The following is a 16,218-nucleotide window of genomic DNA, read 5'->3' as shown; positions in this document are numbered from 1 at the left end:
ATGTCCAAAAATGTTCCGAATCCAAGACGGTTTGTTGGTGAGGAGAACCCTAGCTGGCCATGATCAGTGGGTGGTCCCTACCTCATTCCGAAGCCTGATGTTAAGTAACGCCCATGATGCGGCCACAGCCGGTCATAGGGGGTTTCATACAACACTTGAAATCTTAAGAGAGGTTGCATACTGGTCACACATGAGGCAGGACCTCGACCAATACTTGAAGGGGTGTCTTGTGTGTGCACAATTTCAGCCAACATCCCTCACACACCGTGCGCCTCTCCAAAAGAGCGGGATGACACTGCCATGGTCAGATTTGTAAGTCGATTTTATCTGGCCTGTGATTTGTTCCTCTAGGGGGAACAAGTACATGTTGACCGTGACATGCGTGTTCACTAAATGGGTGGAATGTCTCCCGCCCCCAAATTGCAAGGCAGAAACAGCAGCTGCCCTGATGATCAACCACATCTTCTCGCGTTTTGGACTACCCCAAAGGATCGAGTCAGACCAAGGTATCCACTTTACTAGCGAAGTAATGACAAAGACATGGGAGATACTTGGGGTCAAAAGGAAATTACATATTGCCTACCGGCAGCCTCTAGTGGAGCAGTGGAGAGATACAACAAGACAATTGTGAGCATATTAAAAAAAGCTTGTGGCAGATTCTGGGCCAAGTTGGGATATTCGATTACCTCTTGTCCTGATGGTCATCAGATCTACCCCTTCATCTGCAACTAAAATGTCACTGTTTGAGCTGATGACTGGACGCAGGATGGTGCTTCCCCAGCATCTGCTCTACAGAACCCAAGAGCAGACATTGATAAATGCCTCCACAACTCATGAGTATGTTGATAATCTGAGAAAACACCTTCAACATGCTTTTGCCTATGCTCAGCGAAATCTAGAAAGATCTGCAGATAGCATGAAGACCCACTATGACTTAAAGACGACTAGAAAAGAATACCATGTAGGAGACCGGGTCTACTTATACAATTTACAAAGGAACCAGGCCAAACAGTGCACACATGTTTGCCTACCTGGAGGGGTCCTTTTGAAATTGTAGACAAAATCTCACCAGTCGCCTACAAAATCCGCATCCCCAAAGGCAGTTTGATAGAGGGGGAATATAAGTGGGTCCATATCAACCAACTTAAGTGTTGCCATCCTAGGCACTCTCTGCAGCAACTAGAGGATTGTCCAGCTCCTTAGAATTCCTGCTATAAAAAACTATTCCATCTGTATAATCAATAAATTGCAGATAGAAAAAGTTGTCCTTATTTGTCAAAATGTATGTATCTGCCCCACTACATAAATAGTGGTGGGGAAATGTCTACAAATATGCTTTTGCTTTGTCATCCTAGAATTGGAAACCATGGAGACTAAAACCAAGGAGGACCACCCAGGGACCGGAAGGAAAGATCCAAGGGGCCCGGGTTATCGCTCCATACTCTCATCAGGAATCGGCGAGGAGGACCGGTCGATCCACCACTGAGTGGAGAAGCTGATGAATTTTGCCATTTGGACCAGAAAGAAAAGAAACTGATCATCCCAATCTCGTGACTTCCCCTTGATGGGCGCTCAAAGCCAAATCGCGAGGGGGAGCTTGTGGGATATATTGACCCACTAGGCTCTGCCCTGCAACATCACTGTGTGCTGGTGGCACCAGAACCAGCAAAATGGCCGCAAAAGCCCTATGCGCGCTAAACCTTTGAAAATTGCGCAGTGAAACCGGAAAAGTGGGCTGCCAATCTACTTTGACTGTGTCAGTAGTGTAACAGGAGACCACACTGCTAAAACCTGTCATTGGGCTGCCCACAGAGTGAAAATGGAAACTACATGAAAGGCAGTGCTTCATTGCAAGGAAACTCAGAAGTGCTCCGTTTTTCCTTGGTTGCTGAAATTACAAAATAATGATCAGAAAATATCCAACATCCTTGATAGTTGTTACTCATCACCTTATTTAAAGAATCCACATAAGCACACAATGTCAGGAAAAGCAGATTCCATCACAAGAATATCCACATTAAAAAGTGTGCTTGTCTGTAAAAATCTGTCAGAAAATGGGCGCAGTACCGCCGGCTGCCTATGTGACAGCTGTGAATTAAGTACATTGGAAGCTTAAACTTGAGCAGAAAATCAAATGTTTGAAATGAAGTGACTTTTATTTCATCTCTATGTTTAGAAAGACTGGAATTAGATATCTGTTTGCCTATTTTGAAAATTTAAGTTTATTTTATCAAAGACAATTTTAAACAAATTGAGTTTTAAAGTAACCTCTAATACCAGAGCAGAACTTCAAAGCAAATTCCAGAGCGTGCCCCAAACAAAAGGTACCTTCCTTCTGCTCTTTGCACCAGGAACTCCCATTCAGGTGTTAATGGAGAGGGGAGGAGATTTTGGGCCTGTTGCACTGGGGAGAGACAAAGGGCTTCCTGGATTGAAAAGAATATGCAGATGCAAGTGTCAACAGAAACTCCTGCCAGAGGAAAGAGGCAGGGATTGCTCTTGACCCACCACAACTTTGGGGGCGGGACAGACAGTGTTGTATATTCTGAAAACAAAAGAAAGTATATTTTTGAAAAGGAGTGACACAGAACTGTGCGAAATTGTACAAATTGTAAAATGGCAGTATTGTTAATATGAAAATTCTGGTCACGTTTTAAAAGTACTCAGAACGATGTGCTATGTTCAGGGACATGACTACAGAATTTGTGGTTTTGTAGCAATTGTGGTGATGCCAGAAAAATGAAACTTCACATGAATATGCCCAGATGTCATGCACACATATGTGTAAAAATGTGTACAAATCTGACATTGGGTAGCCGATCAAAAGTGCGAAAAACTGTCAAAGCTAGACCCAAGCTCTCACCGAGACGGGGCTTGGATGAATATTTGCTCCACCAAATATGGGATATAAATATGCTATTGCTAGCAAGTTTGTAAAATTGTAAATATGTTTTGTATGAAAAATAGATTTTCTGTGCAGAAACAAAGGGGAGGTTTGCCCTGGATCATAAAATACAGCATCATCATGACACCATGTTTTCTTCTCAAATCAGGGCAGAGGAAAGACTCTAACCAATAGAATACCTAGGGGTGTGCCTAGCATAATTCAGCATACCCACCCCTTTAGAAAATACATAAATAGAGACAGCTTAAGACCTAGAAGGACACACATTCCCCCACCAACCGATTGCTGGCGGAGCACTTTGCAAGAGAAATCCATATCCAAGACTCCAGACTCCAGGCTCCAGAATTTAGAAAGCAGAAAGGCGAATTTCCAAAGCTTTTCCAAAGCTGAACCCTTCTCAGCTTGGCCTTTAAAAATCCAGAAACCAGATTTTACCCCAGACCTCTAAGGGGAACAAAAAGAACAACCTGGCTGTGCTGTTGCTGCTTTCTTGCTAAGAATTCTTGCCAGGATTCAGAGATCCAACCCAGTAGAGCAGAGCTGTGACCAGATAGCTGTGAACCAGAACCAACCAGTCAGATCCAGTCCAATCCCGCCATGCAGTGTCCAGAGTGCTGTTCTGAGTGCAGAACCAGAGCACCTTGAGTCCAGTCCGGTGTGCTAGCTGAATTCCTGCCCAGAAAGTCTCCCTGACCAGATCCCTGACGGGTCCATTCCAAACAGTGGTAGTGAGTATCCATAGCATAGGATTGTCGCTAGCATATGTATTATCCATAAGCCATCCTTATCAAACCCATTCTCTTATATCCAGAACTGTATTGCTAAAACTCTTTTGTCTTTCCTGAACTCTTTCTCTAACACTATAGTCCTTTGTAATAGTAGTGTTAAAATCATCTTTGTGCTAATATATTTTCTGAAGAAAGGCGAGCGTCTCGGCAGGCTAAACCAACCAGTGATATCCTGGGCTGGTGGCGGCGCTGTCATGTAGTTTGCGGCTTCATAGTCTCCCTAGTGTAAAGAAATCTTTTTTGTCATTTTAAAAAGCGCATCTTTCTTTTGCAAATTTTGACTCTTTCTGAAAAAAGCGTCCTCCACAAAAACCTTAATAACTTCTTCACTGTGTATGCTAGAAATTTAAGTGTCTACTTGATGCTAACATCCTCAGCTTTCCAACGAACCCAAACCCCCATCTCAATTCCTTATAGTTATTCTGCAATTGCGGTTACTGCGCATGGAAAAGTTTGCCGCAAATGTTCCTTTTGGCTCAAATCCCTCACGTGTGAAATAGCTGTTCATTGCATCTGACTTCAGAATTTAGTTTTCAACCTGCTAGTTATTCAATAATCATTGCTAGTGTTTGTTTGATACCATACCAATCGGCTCCCAGTAGTATTGAAACAATTGTAGTGAATTAAATACATTTTCAGTGTTTTTACCATTCATGCAAAGCCAACATTAAAACCATTTTGACAAGTTTGCAATCATTCCTGTTTTTCTCTGTATTTGCTGGAGGGAATTGGGATTGATACTCCTTTGTTGAATTCTGTATTCCTGAAACCTGTTTTCTCTCCTTCCATCTCTGTGTATTGCATATTGGGGGGATTGAGTAGTGTGCAGGGGGAAAGAGTGTTCACATTGCATTTTGATTGAACCCACACAAAGTATTATTCTATGCTGCATTATTTTTCCTATCATTACTCCGTGTGATTAAAGAGATTCATTGTGACATCACCCCATTGGTGATCATTGTATAACCATTAAAATAGTGTGATATATGTAGAGTGTGAAATCCATAGAATAAAAATGTTTTACTTTGCAAAACAGCCTGCTTTCTGGTTCAGTGTGACCGGGGGGATTCAAAGAGAGGGGCATGATATAAGGGTACATCATTCAGAAATAAAAGAACTTATAGACATACATTAATAATTAAGGGTTCCAGCTGTGCATCACATGCTAGGCATTGACTTAGGGGGAGTGCCGGGTTGAAATCACTTACACTGAACACCCATAGAGTGATCTCATAAGCAGAGGGTGGGAATTTTCTGGTCAGGTAATCTGTCCAAATCTTCTCAATCTGCATGATATGCACCGCTGTGCCTGGAGTGAGTACTCTGTCATTTCACATATGTCATTGTGGATATGCTGTCAGTCCTGATTATTACTGATTTCTATGGAATCATGGGGGCAAACTCCTCAAGAGTTCTTGTATGGCCACCTCCAAATGATTGCCTGCCCGATGTGGCTTCTTCATCTAGAGGTGCTGTAGATCTCCTAAAATGTCTCCGCATCCCAGACCACTCTTGTCTGTAGGGATCCTGGTTGATAAGGACTGTTGCAATTTGAACCCTTTCAAGAAATTATCCTTTCCCAACAACTACCACAATTTACCTAAAGTCTGGGATGATCAGGATATGTGCTTTGAAGTTGAGATTCCAATGCTGGTGAGCAACTAGGGGCATATTTGCAACCTCACCCTGTGCAACATGATGACACGGGTTTCCATGTGCGCCTATACCAGTAGCAGCACCTTGGCTGAGGTTGAGTCCTATCACAGAAGCTTTTCCAGAAACAAATGTAGTCTTGTCTCCTGGTGGTATCACACGACCCTTGGCCTTCGAAGAAAAGTGCCCTGATGATGTGACGTTCTTGAGATGGGGTGATATTTTAGGAACCCGCAGATGAAGCTCTGATCAGCCAGTCATGCAGGTATAGGAACACCTCGATTCCCATTGTGTAGAGTAATGCCACTGCCAGACCCAGAACTTTGGAAAACATCCTGCTTGCTGTCCCGAAGTCAATTGGCAGGGCTCTGAATTATCAATGCATCCCGGCTGTAGCAAATCATAGAAACCTATGATGAGTCCATCGGATCGGCTGAAGAAAGTAGGCATTCTGCACATCAAAGGCTGCCAAATGGTTTGTGTCTCTGATCGAGCAAATAATCCTCTGCATGCATTCCATCTTAGGTGATGAATTGGAGCATAAATGTTCATCTTCTTTAAGTCCATAACTAGTCTGCATTTACTGATCAGATTCGGTACCAAAAAGATGATGAAGTAGACCATTTTCCTCCATCTACTTCAGTCCCATAATTCTTTCATCTCGTGGATTATTGCTAAACTCGTGATCTTGAGAGAGGTGTGTGAATGGTGCCAAAAGGCATAGGAAGAACTGCAAACTCTATTTGCTACCCCATCTTAAAATTGTTGTTCGCCAAGATATCCGAGGAGAAGCTGTCACATACCTCTGAGAAATGCTGAGTCTAGCTCCCACAGCTCTAGCATCTGTACTTCTATTTTTATTACTGGGGACAAGATCTTGCTCTGATTTTGTAGAAACCATAGTTTTCCCTTCCCATAGGATTTTTTAAATGTGATCCTGGAAGACGAAATCTTCAACAAATTCTTCTTCAAGCAACATGTTCCTGATTTGGTTTTGGGGTCCCATTTTCAGAATTTTATCAATGTGTTTATCTGCTTTATGGACCTTTTCCTCGAGAAAATCCCTGAAGAGCATATCGTATTGCTTTCAGACAGGATTTTCATTGTCATGGTCCTCTGATGCCCCCCCAAAATTACAGTCCATGATCTATAACTGCTTCCATGGTCATCGCATATGTCTTCTCCCCATTATTGTCCTGTTATGACAATAATTGTTCCTGGGATTTCATATCCCTCACAATAGGAGCAAAATCTGCTTCTTCCATATTGCTATTTCCAATTTCTTCAAGCCCCCCAATGTAGTGTCCATTGTTTATAAGGCATAGGTATTAGAAATCAATGCCAGATGTGCTCATGCATATGCCCTCTTTGTAGCTGAGTCTGCATTTACTCTAAACCAAAATTCAAGACTTTCTCCTGACCTTCCTCACATTCCCTCCTTCTACAATTTACACTCCACCTACTCTACCATCATCCTCTGCCTCCATCTCCCACTTCAGTCACACTAATACTGACAGCGTGCTATCTCTATTGATGAAGGCTAGCCCCTCTTGTACCCCAACAGAACCTCTTGGTCCTAGTCAAGCCTATTGCCGCTATTGTGTCCTCACACCTTGCTGAACTCTTCAACCTCTCCTTTGATCGTGCTTGCTTTCTCTCTGTTTTCAAAACAGCCACAGTCGTCCCTCTCCTAAATGCAAGGGGCTGACCTGAACCTACTAGCTAACTTTCGCCCTGTGTCTCTCCTTCCGCACCACTCTAAAGTGCTCCAAAGGGTTGTGTTCAACCCTCTTAACAATTTCTTGCACATCCACAACCTTCAAGACCTGCTGCAAGCAGGTTTCCGCTTCTGTCACTCCACAGGAACTGCTCTCATGAATGTGTCAAACTTCACCGTCTCTGCTAAGCCCTCTAACATATCCTCTATTCTAATTCTCCTTGACCTGGCTGCTGCCTTTGACATTGCCAATCACTGTGATCTACTTAATACTCTCTTTCTTCTTGGGATTCATGATCAAGCCCGTACCTGGATTGAATACTACCTTGCACCTCACCAATTCTCTGTCTCCTGGAGCAACAGCACCTCTCAACTCACTCCTCTGTTAGTGTTCCACAAGGCTCTGTCTTGGGTTCCCTCCTCGTTACACTCTACACATCTGCTCTTGGGGCACTAATCTCCTCCTTTGGGTTCTCGTACCAACTCTTCACAGACGACACCCAAATCTTCTTCGCTTTTCCTGAACTCTCCTCTGATCTCTATATCAAAATGTCCAACTGTCTCTCTGCCATCAAATTTTGGATGGCTTTGCACTCTCTGATGTTAGACTCTACCAAAACAGAGATGCTCTTCTACGCTGCCAAAATATCTCTCTCATCTCTTTCTCTGCTTATTCAGTTCCCACCTGATACTCCCCCCTACCTACTCTTCTTCAGCTAGAAACCTAAGCATTATATATGACCCTTCTAACACCTTTCATACTTTCATCCCCAAAACTGGAACAGACGCTCGCCTCAATCTCTGAAATATTAGGTAAATCAGGCCCCTCCTTCCTTTCAACAACCACTCTTGTCTTCTCTGAACTGGACTACTGTGCCAGCATTCTCTTTGGTCTCCCCAACTATGCTGTCTGTCCTCTCCACAAGATTGTTAACTTCACTTCCAGGACTCTCTTTGAACTCCCTCACTTCACAGCTACTTCCTCATGCCGCCACCAGGCTGGATGAATGATGATGCAAAACAAGTTTTAAATGGCTTCTCCTGGTTCATAAATCTATCAATGATAAAGCACCCCTGTATTTATCCTCCTCTATCCAACTCTATAAGCCTTCTCGAAATCTACAATCTGCCTCCTCCACTACCCTTGTGGCTCCTCGCCCTGCCTGTGCTTCCTCTCGCTTCCGCTCTTTCTCTCTTCTTGCTCGACCTGCATGGAATTCTCTTCCCCCGGACCTCCAAGAAATAGTTCACATGGATTTCTTCAAAACCAGACTAAAAGCCTACCTCCTTGCCTCTGAGCTACCCTCTTAACCTACCTCTCATCTGCCTGCTTGCTAACATTTCTTCCTCACCTCCAAGCTGCCTCTGTCTCTCACTTCCTCTGCCTCGATTCTAGCACTTCACCTTTCATGGTCACATCCCGATCCCAGCTGGCCGTACCGCCACTGTGCACTTAAAAATGCCCATGGTTGGTTGTCCCTAATCTATGTATTCCACGTATGTATTGTCCCCAGTGACTGTTCCAATTACTCCCCTCCACAACCTGGTCAGAATGTCCCTCAAACTCACCCCATTGTCAGAAGTTCACTGCTTCCCATCAAATCTGATTTCTTATCTATTGTATGTTCTTTTGTGTTCCTTCTGTATATAAATAAATTAATAAATAACTTGTGTTGTTGCATTGGTGAAAAACCAACAACAAATGGAAGGATAGTGTCAATCTGCACTGAATGAGCTGGTTTTGTTCTCCTACCTTGCGGGGGCTAGATCACTGAAATTAATCTGGAAACAAATATTTTGTTTTCTGGTTCTGCTCATTCCGTTGAGATATAAGTGCAAGCCCCCACATCCACTGTATGCTTACTTTGACTGGTAGGAGGTGTTCCGCCCATCTCTTCACGTGACCCGGGGGCTTCTTAATGGAACCTAATGTAGGCTGACACTTGTTCGTGTATTTCAGATAGGGCACCTAATCTGGATGATTCAACCTTGGGTTCCCTTTCCCATGGGATTCTTCTGTGTTTTAGGAGAGGAGGAGGGGTTGGAAGAACTGATGCTGTAGCATAACAAAGAAGTAGAAGAATGGACACATCTACTCTTTTTAATCCTCCTTGTGTTTTCCTTTTTTAATAACGTGGTTTTGTAGCAACCCAAACAGCAAAGTATAACAGTCCAAAATAAAGGAATGTCGAATCAAGGTTCTTTAAAAATATATATACTTCAAGTAAAAACACCATGTACACTAATAACTAACTAGAAAACACTGTAAAAACCCACCACCCCTTGGGAAAGAACACAGAATATACAAGATAGCAAGATGCAGCACCTTGGGTGAGAAGACAGGGGAGAAAAGGCAATAAAAACCACAATGTTCAAAGGATATGTTCTTGAGTTGCACTGTGACCTAGCCAGTCTCTAGGGCCCAAAATGGACCGGGGGCAGTTATCAGGCAATAATACCTTTTGCAATGTCTTGGCAGCAATAGGGAATCAGGCTTCTGGGTGCTGTTTGCGGTTCAAAATGCGGTATTCACAGAGGTCCAATGGCACTCAAATGACAAAGCTGGGTCAAACTGAAAAGGTTGCTTTTCGAAACATTACTCAAGCGATGCGGATCGTGGAGGTTACTAGGTTTGGTTCGGTAGTCGAAGTTTGAGGGCGGGGAGGCTGATGACAGTAACTTTCCAATTGACCAATTTTGTTCATGCCCTAAATCTTGTAGCTAATACTATGGCGCCCAGAATGAAAAGGACAAAAGTTATTTTGCACTAGCGCCAGCACTTTACAATTGTATTCCACTTAACTGATGTTTATACCTAATACATATGTTAGAGTTGCTTTTTTATGGCTTTTACTCTGGTTTGCTGATGTATTAGAAGACATTTTTTGTGCAAAATGTTTTTATGGAATAGTTGAGATGTGCTTTTATGGCTCAACGCCAAATAAAGTATTAATGACAGGATGCGCAGGCAAGTCGGTTTGGTACCCGTGCTCAAAAGAAGAAGTTGAGAAGAACACCATGGTCGATCCGATCAGCGACTTATTCAGTGATGAATAAGCGGGAGGTTCGTGCAGCAGTTTGAGCACTTCAGATGCAGCTGCAGCCTTTGTTCCAGCTGAGGCAATAATGCACTTTAAGATGGAGTGGTGCGGCTGTGAATGGGTTCGAACATGCAGGATACTGGTTCAAATTTCAGAGAGCTAAAGCAGCTCCACAGGCTCCTGGTGGTTTTATTAAGGTCGAATACATTGAAATCGTGGCTTGCCGTGGTTCGACAGTGAAATGGCAAGTATCCTGGAGGCCTTGGCTCTCAGGTGCTGCTTGTCCCACTCCAGGGTCTCAGGGACAACATGATCCCCATTTCTCAGGCTCTCAAGCACAGGGGAGTTTGATCACACCTTCCAGGAGTCCTTAAACACAGTGGGGTCCTGAGCAGCAGTGTGGATGGCAGAGATACAGGTCTTGAACAAGACAGAAAAGTAGGTGCACACATGTCTTGTTCTAGCAGCAGTTCACCCCCAATGGTACCTGGGAATGGTGAGGGGACAAAGCTTGCCTCTGGATTAGAACACCTGTCTTTACCTCATAACTGGGGTACTTTGGAAAGGACTTCTCTCCCAACAGGATTCAACAAAATCTGTATGAAGCTTTGAAGTCTAGTGATGATTCAAAGATGTGGTGGGAAAGGTTCCATGTGTTAATAATGAATGAAAAAATAACAAACACTTTTTTAACTAATTTAAAATAATGAAGAAATATAGATTTTATTTTGTTTTTCCGTTTGGGTGGGTCATCCCTTTCCCTAGCTGTATTACACCACCCCAAACCGCTCCCCGCCAGTTTTAATCCCTTAACCCAGCCCCATATACATTTTCATTAAAAAATGTGATATTTTTTCGTCATTTAAAATTCATTGAAAATGTTATTCGTTATTCTCATTTCGTTAGTTTCACTGTATACTGGTTGGAAACCCCTTAATTTAAAGCCAAAAGCCCCCATGTGATTGGATTAAATCTAGCCTGCTACAAGGTCCAATTCCTCTCCTTGGAACAAGTATACCTTGCCTTCTGACATCACACCCAAATTGTTTTGTGCTACAGGGAGTGGAGGGGACAGGAAGGAAAGAGAGAGGCAGAAAGAAACACAGTGGTGGAATGTTCCTCCAGCTGTAAAGAGTTTCACTTGTCTACACTTACATCGTCCCCTTCTGTTCTCAATAAAATCAAAGGCCTGTGAATATGCATCACCCTGGTGTGAGGCTACACCTTTTGAGGATGGGTTTGCTATTTCATTCTTGTTCCCAGTACAACTTCCTTTGGAGTGACTCTCTATCTGGGGAGGGTGTTATCTGCACACACAAAAGAACAAAGAGAAGCAACCCCCAATGCTACAGTCCTGCTAGCAGTAGCAATCATAACCTGTCTGGGGGAGCATACACACACCCTTCCACAGCTGAACTGGGCTCACAGGGCTGAAAAAGTTTGATATCAACTTTATGTGGCCTGTGTAACTATTAGAGATGCTGGCCACCATGCCCTACCTCAGATATGGCTTATTTCTGCAGTTTTATGTGCCACCTTGAGAGCAACCTCACAGTTATGTAGTGTGTGGAACAGGGCTGCATGTCTTAAATGCAGCCCCTGTGCAGTAGAGACTTGTCTGGTTCTGCAGCTGTGAAATGGGCAGCTGTGATCTCCAAACCTGCTCTGTCCCACTGAGGAGCAGGCGCTACAGATAAGGCTATTGAGGCAACATGGCACACATGTACACTATGCTTTTGGCATAGAGTTTATGAAAGGGAAATCTGATCAGCATATTTCCATTCTTGAAATGGAATTACCCTTCATCATTTTATTAACTAACAACGATAAAAAAAGCCGGCACTTCTACACCATTGCCAGATTTCGTATTCTCACACACACCCTTAACAGGAGGGTTTTACTTCTTCTGCACCTTTATCCTATGTTGTCTCAATGGAGATGAGGAAGAGATAGAATCAGTGTGCATCTCCACCTGCTTTCTCTTATCTGTATGCCTCCTGGAATTCATCTTTCAGCACAGACCATTCTGACACGTCACTGGGAATGCAACAATGGTACAGCTTATATTGATGCCAGGGTGTCTCAAACATTTGGTTTCTGTGGGTAAATCCCTATCCAACATGGACGCACTGCCCTGTTCCCCAGTGCCCAAGCACTGCCCTGTTCCCCAGTGCCCATGCACTGCATGCTTCGCATAACTCCCATGCAGTGCTGAATCCCCCGGCCAGTCATGTGTGCACCACTGATAAATCGGCAACCAGTAATTCCCTGCTGCATAAAATGTCATACCATCAGGGGATTTGTGATTTCAAGAGCTCACACCGCCCACTCTGTCTGAAACCGTTGAGCGGCATAATTTACCTAAGCCCAGGTGTGCAACGGCCCTTCAGCCTGGGTGTGTCACTGAAAAGCCCTATGGCAGTGCTTGTTCCTGAACTAGCATTTCTGAGCGTTTATTACCTCAACCAAGATCTCTAAGCCAACAGGAATCTTGGGTGCCTCTCCTACCTCTGCCCTTCACCTGTAGCCTTGCAGGGGATATGAATCGGAGAGAGTGTGGTTTGTTGCCCCTCAAATCCCAGCAATGGGGGATCCTGTAGCAGCATGCAGAGCAATTACACAAGTGAATCCTATGTCAGGAAAGCAGGAACACTTTTTCACTGATGCATTATGGGATACTGGCGTTTTATAGTCTGAGTGGAGAGGGGCAGAGTGGCAAAGGTTGTATAAGGGGTTCGTTTCATTAGGTTTGGCACCTCACAAGTCAGTACTGGGAGGATGACGGGGAGTGTGGAGGTAATGCAGGAATCCCTTGCTTGATTAAAACAGTGCCTCATTTGTGAAACGCCGCTGCTTCACACTGTACAAACGCATTTATATCCATTACACCTGATGATTCTCGGTGTAAGTGCTGGAGGTGATTTGTGAAATAAAATGTAAACAAATACGTGGGATATGTAGACTAAGAAGGGGTATATGTGGAAAAATATTTGGAAACCTGACTCGTGGAAGTGTTTTATAATGGTGCAATCCCATAGGAAAACGTTCCATGAATCAGGCCCTAAGTGTTTGTAATGTGTACATTTTTGTATGTCTGACATATAGTGCAGTGCTTCATACCAGACCAGCAATTTTGTTTGTAAGTCAGCCGGTGACTTTTATGTGAATCATGTGTAAACCAAAATAGTTTTTTATACAGTAATAAAGTATACATTATTGCTTTTTAAAACCTTTTAAGGCGTTAGCTAAAGCCAGGTGTGTGTACAGCTTGCACTTGCAAGAACCTACGCAAAAAAGTGAACTGCCTTTGTGAACTGCCCCTCCCCCGCTATTTTTAAAAGTGTTTGTTATGGTCTAATATACTATTCTATTGGTCACACGACTGACAAGGAAGAGCCAATCCCCCCAACACCCCGCCCTTGTCCTTGCAGTGAAGTCAACACATTGGGGCGGCTTAGCTAACTTTGGAGCAATACGTTGATTATCACGAAGCATGCCTGATTTTGTAGAACATGAAACCTCTTTATGTACTACATGCTAATAGGCTTTTGACTTTCTGTGCTCCAGTGTGTTTGTGCTCAACAAAATGAAGCAATACAAGGACAGCGGTCTAGACTATCCTTATCCCCTTTAACTGTGTGTGTTTTTCATCCTGCAGCGTGAACGGATTTAGGCAAAAATTCCTCCCCCCTCGCCGGAATGAACACAGTGCCTCTTTTGTGAGACGCCGCGTCCCCACCCAGGGGTGTGGCCCAGATGTTCAGAGAGGCAGATGACTTCATGTCTCAGGGGGCGCGATTGTTTGCAGGAAGCTCGGGAGGAATCCGAGTGCAGCTGAGGCGGAGAGCTGCGCACGCGCGCAGCTAATCATCATGGCTCGCTGTGTTCTCTGTCATCAGCGGGTGCAACTGAGCAAGAACGCGAGCGCTGCGGTGCCAGGCATGACCGGGACCAAACAAGAGGCAACGTGGCCGTACTTCTGTGGTACCTGTGCAACGTTGCTCTGTATTCCCTTGCTGCGCTGTGCTCTGCTACTTCACGGCTAGGTCTGTGCTATAGGAAACACATCGCATGTACAGGGATGCGATATTTATTTACTGAAGTCAAAATGAAACATCCCACATATACAGGGGTGGACTGGGAACTAAAAGGTGCCCTGGAATTAATTACTGGGGACCAAAAGAGACCCTGGAAATAATTTTGAAAGTGGCCCCATATGACACATTTTCAGAAAGCCCAATGCTTTTCCTATGAGAAAATACCACACAAAAGAGGCTCAGGGTGCAGAGGCCCACTTGGAAATCTCCAGAGTTCCCTGTAGGACAGTCCACCCCTGACATATAACATGGCATGGCACCTTTGATTATGCTATATTATGTTAATATGCTTTTGGCGGCGCCGCCATGGACCTATATGAGCGTGCGCCATTAGGAGGCTGCCTCGTGGGCCATGGTGAATGCTGGCGTGTTGGGGGTCGGGTCATTGACCCCCATGGGGAAACACTTCCGTGGGAAGGACGCTCGAGGGCGCGAGATTTAGAGGGTGCAGCAGCAAAATGGGGACTTACCTGTCTTCTGATGACCACCCTTAAAAGGGGGTTGCCCTGCGCCTCTCCCTCTTTCCTCACTGCGCCAACTGGATGTTTTCCCACCCTCCCATCCCACATGCTGGTTCTCTGGGTTGTGACATGAGCACTTGAATTGAATTTTGATGTAGAAGTGTTAGGGAAATCTGTTCTGCTAGCTGTCAAGCTTTCTGAAGTTAAATTGTAGCATTTGGGTCTTTGTTGGCGCTTTTGACAGTACATTACACAATCTATATGGAGATGTTATGACCATGATCAATTTTGTGCGTACTCTATGAATTATGTTGTGCTGTGGGAGTGGGATCCTTGCGTCCAATAGGCCAGCTAGCAGGCGTGGATGGTTGGCTGGGCCCTCGGGTGGCCCATCAGGGAGAAAGTCGAAGGCGGATCCCAGACACGGGTCTTTGACTGTCCGCTTGACGTTTCACTTTTCATGCACCCTGGAGCATCTCAGGCATCTGGTAGGCTACCAGGCAACTGGTGGGTCAGAGGGGACCGCTGAGGACATGGGTATGTTATCATGTTATCTTGTTTTAAAAGGTAGCAATCAGGTGGTCCCCTTCAAGTTTTGCAAAATGTTTGCGCAATAAAATGCGGCCTCTTTGCCTCCAAATGGTTTTAACTATATTTTGCATGTAATCTGCAGGAAGCCATGGGCATACATGAGTGCACCCCCTATAGACTGCCCCAAATCACCACATTGGTAGTTTCAGAGCCGTGGGTGTCGCGCAGCCTTTTGTGCTAAAGACAAGGGAATCCAGAGTTTTATCGAGCAAGGGGAAGAAGGGGATTCGAAAGAGGGACATATATGCCTCTAAGGAAGTCCTCTTCAAACTGTGGGGTGCCAGGCTCTATAAAAAGTGATTATGGGTCTGTTTGTAGTAGAAGATGTAAGTATTTAATACAAAACATAAGCAGTTATTATCACCTGTGTGGGGGCCAGAAACAATATTTTTCCTCAAAGGTCAGTACACAAAGTTTGAACATCACTGCTCTTAGGAAGAGGAGTAGAGGATTCCTTGGGGAAGTAGGGACCTACATAATATTTAAGTTTGTTGATAGCGTATATTTTACAAAACAAAGAAGTCAGCAGCCTGCTAAAACAGTGTTATGATTAGTTCGCTCGAGATTACAGTTTAAATACTAACAGCATGTTTCTACTTGTCCGCCCACAACTGCTAAGTGTATGTGCCTTTTTAGAGTGTTAACATGCAATTTATATTAAGAATAAATAGATGAAAGATATTTGAAAGGTTTAACACAAGCAACTTTGGAAAAGGATACACTATTCCTAAACAGTTCGATTATCAAGGATAAATAACGTGCCGGAAACGTTTTTGTAAACTCTGGCTTATTAACACGAATTAGAGAGAAGAGGAAAAAAGCCAAGTAGCAGACACAATCTAAATTTTTATCACATTAAATATAAGGCTGTCATGGAGGAATAAGGTCTGAGATATGCAAATAGAACCAGCACATTCCTATATAAATTAAAATGATTACCTATTGGGCCCTACAACCACAACAAC

Source organism: Ambystoma mexicanum, chromosome 10 (assembly GCF_040938575.1).
Source record: "Ambystoma mexicanum isolate Mex_15411 chromosome 10, UKY_AmexF1_1, whole genome shotgun sequence".
Classification (NCBI taxonomy): domain Eukaryota; kingdom Metazoa; phylum Chordata; class Amphibia; order Caudata; family Ambystomatidae; genus Ambystoma; species Ambystoma mexicanum.
The sequence above is the reverse complement of the archived record's forward strand: the minus strand, read 5'-3'. Positions refer to the sequence as shown.